At 43.0% G+C, this 7666-nt stretch overlaps 1 pseudogene; it reads right to left on the reverse strand.

Annotated features, from left to right (window-relative positions):
• Positions 1 to 6026: 6026 nt before the first annotated feature.
• On the reverse strand, positions 6027 to 7452 carry LOC137073803 (craniofacial development protein 2-like; annotated as a pseudogene).
• Positions 7453 to 7666: the final 214 nt, after the last annotated feature.

Raw genomic sequence — 7666 nt, forward strand, 5'->3', positions numbered from 1 at the left:
ACAATGTTAATATTTTTGGTGGTGCTGCTGCTGTTTTTATTGTTGCTGCTATAGGTAATTGCAGAGCAAGTACGGGACTTTCTACTGCCAATACATACACGGCATGTTGCTGTGAGCAAGTAAGACATGCTGCTGCTGTACAATCAAGTGCACATGAATTACACATATCAGATACAGGTGGAGCTGAGGAAGGTGGATGGTTTCTGAATGTGCGCTGCACTGCTAAGGCAAATGCTACCAGAGCATTTGAAGGTTGAGCACACAATCTCATTGGATACTGATACAGTAGGAACCAATCAGCTATGCCATAAAGATGACGGTGTGATTACCAACAGGTAGTTATAGGACCTATTAGCCTGTGCTATCTAGAGTTTCATGACATAACCTTGTATATAACATTGTTCTAGTGTTTTTTATAGGCCTATTAAGTGTCCTATAAAAATACATGGCTGCTAGAATGGTAGTTCAATTTATTGTGTTACTAATTGCAAATTTGAGGTTGCAATTTATTGGCTCATTTAGTGATGCAAACTTTACTGAGAAAACCAAATCAGATAGCATTATACTTTTAACTTTTCTCATTTCTTGCGGCATAATCGTACAAAACGTTTCAAAGGAGATGTCCATCTTCCCTGCTAAAATTTCCAGCACTGCTGGTCACTAGCATCTTCTTCACCTGAATTGGAAGCAGAAGTGCTGGTTGGCCATGCTATAGTTCATGAATCAGCTTCTATGCTGGTCCTCCAGTAGACCAGCACTATACAAGCAAAAACTAGCCTGGACCAACATGGAATTCATGCTGGATCTTTGGTTCTGTAAAGCAAATGTATCACACATTCACAGTAGGTGTATGGGATTGTGCCTGCTCTAAATTACACACATCCCTCTCAATAAAAAAGTTTTGGGTTCTCTTGATGACTTTTACCAAACAGCATATGTACTGGGCCGGACAAGCCTTTGAGCACGAGCCCAGGGACATGATGTCTGAGAGAGATCACCACAACATTCAGGAGGGCACCATGCCAATGTTATATTTCCCTCTATATAGCTGCCCAATCTCACTTTACGATGCTATCAGTCTGCATGTGAAACTCCTCACCTGCCAGAAACTGAATGTGTATGTAAAAAACAGGCAAAATGAATCAAATCAGTCGAATTAAAATATAAATAAAAGCAGCCATTTATGTAGTACTTAGTTACACCCACTGCTAGGATTGGATAAGCTTTGCCTATTATAATGAGCTCAGGCTTCCCCGTGTGAGGAATTTTGAAAGCGTGTGGGAAAACGGCAACCAGACACAATTCGTCCACAGTGCTCGCAAAATAACTTTATCAAACAAACACAGTGATTTATCTCTCATCAACCCGCAATTAATTGGAATATATATATTTTTTTACTTTTATTACTCTTATAACTTTGCACAGTTGGTGGATATAACCACGAACCGTGCATCATAAACACACACACACTGCAAAGTCAGACAAATTAGCATGATCTATATTTCTACGATTTTATTTTTCCTTCAAATATCTTGTCAAGATATTGAACAACGCACATCAATAAAGGAAAGTTATTTCACTATTTAAGATTCATGATGATGCATTTAAATGCATACTTGTTGTGCTTTCACCTGCATGTCAAACACTTACAAGTTTATGTCACAAACACACAAAGTTCACATAAACAGTCAATTATGTATGTGAATGTAAACAGCAGGGGAAAAAACTGTATGTGTACATAATATCTGTGTATTAAAGTTAAAGCAGTTTAATGCCTACTGCTAAATATGCTAATATGTTAATATGAATCAAACAACAAAAGAAAAAGAAAATAACTCACTGCTCTTACATTTGTTTATTACAAGATACATTTCTTACTTGAATGCTGCTAGCAGACTGAGTACAACTAAAAAAGTGGGCGATCTATACTAATAGGGCGGAGTCCATCAGCAGTCATCGGCCGCTGAGCATATGTGTAATGTGTCTGCACTGGTCACTCTCTCTCTCTCACACACACAAGGACCACAGAACCACTCGATGAGATTCGTCACTTTACTCCATCTGTAATCAGGGGAAACAATCAGTGAAGCAACGGGGCGACATATTCTCCCTCTCTGGTATATTTAGAATATTTTGAGGGGAGAATCGATAAACATGCATCACTTGCCTCGTACACAAGTAGACTCATATTATACAGTAATGGAAAATAATTATATAAAATGTAAATAAATTACACTGTATATAATATATAAATATCTTTGTTTTTCTTATACATAAAAATGTATATTCTTATACATGCCTGTCCTGTCTTGTGTGCACATGTGGGTTTTCACATTCCTTCCGATGGAGTTGGAGAAAAACCTGCGGGTGATGCGACATCTGAACTCCAAGTACATACGTCAACAGTGGACGAATGTACGACAGTTCACAGGCCTGTTCCTTAGAGAAGTGGTTCATTTTAATCTCGATGTGGCAGAGTAGAAAGAGACTTTTAATCTCTCCATCGACATGCCCCTCTGTCCGGAGGTGATGGAGAGAATGGGGAGTCTGGAGTTCTGGGAATTCGTTGACCGCCTGGACCCCAGTCCTTCCATGGTCCCAGTTCTGGTGGTCCATGTTCCGGTGGACCCAACTCCAGTGGACCCAGTTTCTGGTGGGTTCTAAGCGGAGAAGTAGATGGAAGACTCTCCTCATCTCCGCTCTAGTTGTCTTTGTTTCGGTGGACTCTGTCCTGGTGGACCCAGTTCCGGTGGTCCGTGTTCCGGTAGACTCAGTTTTGTTGGATCGTGTTCCAGTGGATCGTGCATCAGTGGTCCCTGTGCCGGCGGTCTCTGTTCCAGTGGTCCCAGTTCCGGTGGATCGTGTTTCTGGTGGTCACAGTTCCAGTGGTCCCAGTTCAAGTGGTCCCTGTGCCAGTGGATCGTGGTCCCTGTGCCTGTGGATGTCAAGACTTCTTTATAGATATAGCTGTATGAAATCATAAACAGGCATCAATATCATTTTGATTATTTTATGGTAATGAATAAACATAATTTTGTTCAGTTAGAAAACAGACACCATGAACTGAGCACAGACCAGCGGCAGGAGTCAGATTTCATTTATCACGAGTCAGAAGCTGACAATATACGGGGGAAGATTCTGTTTCAATGCTAAATGTAAAAGCGCCCATTTAAACGAGCTTGTCATTGTACTGTTCTGTTGTTTTTCATTAAGAATAGTATTGATGTTAATATAAAACACACCATTCAATCAGTTAACTCCCAAATTGATACTCATTCTAAAGTGAAAGTATAATCTGAGTGGCTGCACGGGAATTCATAACGGTGCGCATTAGAATGCAGACTCCATTCTTCGTGAAAGATAAAGATAGAAATTCTCACAGAAAAAAAAAAACCTTTTTTTATTGTTTTTTTTTATACGATCTGCCTAATCCTGGCCAAATCACAAAGATGTCGATTCGCACGGGACTAATATTATCACAGGACCTCGGTGTTCGGCGAAATATGGTAGGTAATTTGCGGGGGAATTTTTACTTTACAAATTACAGACATGTTATTACAAATCACCAGAGGTCCCTAGATAATACTAGTCCGGTGCGAATAGGGCTTTTGTCGGATCATTGTTATGTCTGTTTCCTGGTTCCCTGTGATTCCAGTTGGTATATTTTGATTATGTATTTTGCCCCCTCGTGGGTTTTGTTTGGTACTTATGTTTATTTTTGTAAATAAATCTTCATTTCTCTGCGTCCTCGCACCATTTTCCTTTGTGTTGAACGTAACAATATTACAATAATGTTTAATATAAATAACTAGTATATAACAATATTATAGAAAAATACAGTATTACACTAACGTTCATTCGTTCAAATATTTATACAATACAACAGCCTATGATCATCATCTAGGTCATCCTCAGACGAGCTTTCCATTGTTGCCTCCAGTCATCCCGATTCTCCATGCATCTGGCCAGTTCATTGGTGCTCTGGGGCTCCTGCATCCCTCTTGAATATGTCCATGTACGTTAGTGTGGGACGTCCTCTTGACCGATGGCCATGTGTTGGTTCCCATAGCACCAGCTTGCTGGCTGGCAGCTCTCGATGCCTTCGGCAATGTCCTGCAAGTCTCATTCTCCTCACAGCAGAGGTGGACAAAGTACACAACTCTGTTACTTGAGTAACAGTAAAAGTACTACTGGTCAAATATTTCTCAGTTACAAGTGAAAGTTGTAAAAAACTATTTTTACTCAAGTAAAAGTACAGAAGTATTTGTTTTCAAAAGTACTTAAGTATCAAAGTAAATTTCCTTTTTTATGCCAATGCATTATTTTATTATTGTTGTATAAATGCACACTGTCATCATGGTTTAAGTCATTCAGTGATGCTCCATCTGACATACTTCTATATGACTAACTAAAAACTAATTTAAATACTTGTATATAAGTTACAAAGCTCTTTAAAAGCTGCTGTCACTTTAAGGCCGAATGCACAGATCCAATACACTGATACACTTCTGATATTCTCCCAACTTTACTCTTCTCTTTCTCCCAGATGTTTATATTTTTAATATGTTATAAGACATGCACCAAGTGTATACCAACTAAACTAATCTTGATTTTTTTTTAAACTGAAACACTTTCAAAGTATGGCTATGGGTGCACACACTTGTGCCTGATCAGTGTTCAAAAAAAGTTGGGAAAATGTAAATGACCCTATAAGAGTGATTCCCGACAGACTGTCTGAAACGACAACAAAAAACCTTTTAAAGAAGGAAAAAATCATCCTCCGACTTAGAGCTGCAACAGAAACGACTTTCGACCTAGAATGTAGTGGAGTAAAAAGTATGATATTTGTCTTTCAAATGTAGTGAAGTAAAAGTTATAAGTTTCCACAAAAAATAATACTCCAGTAAAGTACAGATACTCAAAAAGTCTACTTAAGTACAGTACTCAAGTAAATGTACTTAGTTACTGTCCACCTCTTCCTCACAGCAATCTTATTGCTCACTCTTGGTACTCCCTCATACAGGATTTTATTGGTTACATGCTCACTCTTGCTGATGTTAAGCACTGCATGCAGCATCCTGGTGTAGCATCCTTCCAGGGACTTCTTTAAGGTTGGATTCAGGGTCCAGAATTCACTGCCATAGAGGAGAATGGACTCTACCTTCGTAGAAGAAGCTGAGCTTGATTTGGCGGGAAAGGTTGGAGCTCCATACACTGTTCATGCCGTTCAGGGCCCTCCATGCAAGTGCCTTCCTCACTTTTAGATCTTGCTCAGTTGAGTTGACCCATGCGCCCAGGTATTTGAAGTCCTCAAATTCTTTCAGCACTGTGTCTCCTGCTGTTATCAGAGGTTGATGTTCTGGTGGAACGTTGTAGGTCATGACCTCAGTTTTCTTTGCATTTATCCCAAGGCCAACCTTGGTGCACTCTAGCTCTACCCTGTGCAGTAGTTTGTGTGCTTTTTCCATGTTGTCGGAGAGCAGACTGATGTCATCTGCATAGTCAAGGTCTGTCAAGACTACTGCCGGGTGTCGACTTGACATCCTTGGTGTCAGCGTGAAGCCAAGTTCCTGCTCTCGCCTACTGATTGCCGTCTTGAGCGCCTCGGCGCCTCGGTGAATCGAATCAAATGCCGTTTTGAAGTCTATGAAACATAGGACTGCTGTCAGGTTGTCCTTCCTCACCTCCTCTATCAATCTCCTGAGTGCCAAGATCTGGGCTGTAGCAGTTCGCCCTTCTCGAAAGCCGTTCTGATTTACTCTCAGATGAGGGTCGATTGCTTGCCAGACCCTGTTCAGAATCATGCAGTTGTAGATTTTCGCAATACTACAGGTCAGCACTTTTTCCCACTCTTACTGTGGCTTTTGCCCTGAAGAGCTCACCGAGTGTGAAGGGACCATCGTTGATGTTCAGGTTTGGGAGGTCTGATGGTATTTGCTCTTCCTCAGCTATGTCTGCTGTTTCCCCCAGCAGCCTTTTGAAGTGGCTTGACCAGGTCATCAACCTCTCCTCCGGGCTGTGTCCCTTCACCTGTCCCTCCTTTGTCCTCTTCCGCCCGTCATGTCATTGATGACCCTCCAGGCCTCCCCATACTGCTGTTCCCCTTGCGCCGCCTGCACCCTCCACACTCTTTCCATCAGTTCTTCCCCTTTGATGGCATTATAGGTTCTGAAAAGAAACTGTTTGGCTTCGTTCAGCTCGCTGCGCCTCTCCGCAGTTGGTTCCCGCTCAAAGTTGAGGCGGGCTTCCTCCACCATCCCACGTGCTGCTATGACCTCTGGATGTTTTGATCGCAGGGAGGTTCTGACTTTCTCCATCTTAGGCACGCACAGTCTATTTGCCTCCTTGTTTACTGTGACGAATCTCCTGTATTCGCCGCTTGCCTCCGCTCCCCTGTCCAGCTGCTTGAATTGTCTCCTCACCTCCTCTGTGTATCTGGTTAGAAGGCCAGGGTCACTTGAGAAAGCTTTCCAGTTATACCGTATTTTGGGACATGCTTTGGGAACCCTGAGGCTCAGGCGAACTCTCATTGAAACCACGCGGTGGTCTGAGCCCACAGAACTAAAAGTGCTGTATGGCTCAGCATTTATAATGGAGTTGCTCCACTTTTTCCTCACTAGGATGTAATATAGCTGTCGTAGCGTTCCTGAGGCTCGGTCCCAGAAGGTCCACCTCTTTTCTGTTCTCTTCCGGAAGATGGTATTTGCTGCCAGTAACTCGTGCTCCGTGAGGAAGGCAGTGAGGTAGGTGCCAATGCAGTTGGTAGAGTCATGGTAGGGGAAGGGTACGTCCTCTGGTCCAAGCCTCGCATTGAAGTCCCCAAGAATTGCCAGGAAGTTGTACGTTGGGACGCCACAGACCGCTCTTACAAGGCCCTCAAAGAACTTCTCCACCTCATCAGTTAGCGCCACGTTGGTGGGTGAGTACACGACTATGACTGTTGTTACTGGGTTACCCAAGAACTCTGCACACGATTGTGTCGGTGTGGTGGTAAACCCAACGTAGAGCCTTACGTGCCTGTGGGCCCAGCATTAACCTTACACCGCCTGTTGCGGCTTGGGCATCGTTCCTCCATGCTGATGTGGAAATAAACGTGCATCTCTCCACTCTGCAGTACAGTATTGGGTCATCAGTGTGCACTCTCCTATGTTCTTGGACCCCCAGGATCTCCACTCCCCGTTCCTCTGCACAATGTGCAAGTTCTATCAACCTCGCTTCTTCTCTCACTGTGCATGCGTTGAAGGTTCCCATAACAACTGGTTTCCGACAGCGCATGATTGCATTGGACGAGGTGATGTAGTGGGACAGGACCCTCCCCGGGAAAATCCCAGAGTTTAAGGTCCTGTTGTCATGGTATCTTCCAGGAGGAGGACCAGCACCACTGTCCGCCGCGATGTTCCTACGGACTCCCGCCGCTGGAAGTATAGGATTTGGGATGTCTTTATGCTCCATGGTTGGCGTTACTATGCTGATAGTGGACTGTGGGGTGCAACTCCTCACAGTCCCGGTTTTATTTCAGAGTGACCTTCTCTTAGACAGGTTGCCATCCAAGGCTATGAGCCCCATCTGCCCATGCTATTTGACCCCTAGCTGGGGGCAGTGGCTGGCAGATGCCAGGGCTTATCCATATATATATATATATATATGTATATATATAAAGCCATAT

The sequence above is a fragment of the Pseudorasbora parva genome, chromosome 4, assembly GCF_024679245.1.
Source record: "Pseudorasbora parva isolate DD20220531a chromosome 4, ASM2467924v1, whole genome shotgun sequence".
NCBI classification, from domain to species: domain Eukaryota; kingdom Metazoa; phylum Chordata; class Actinopteri; order Cypriniformes; family Gobionidae; genus Pseudorasbora; species Pseudorasbora parva.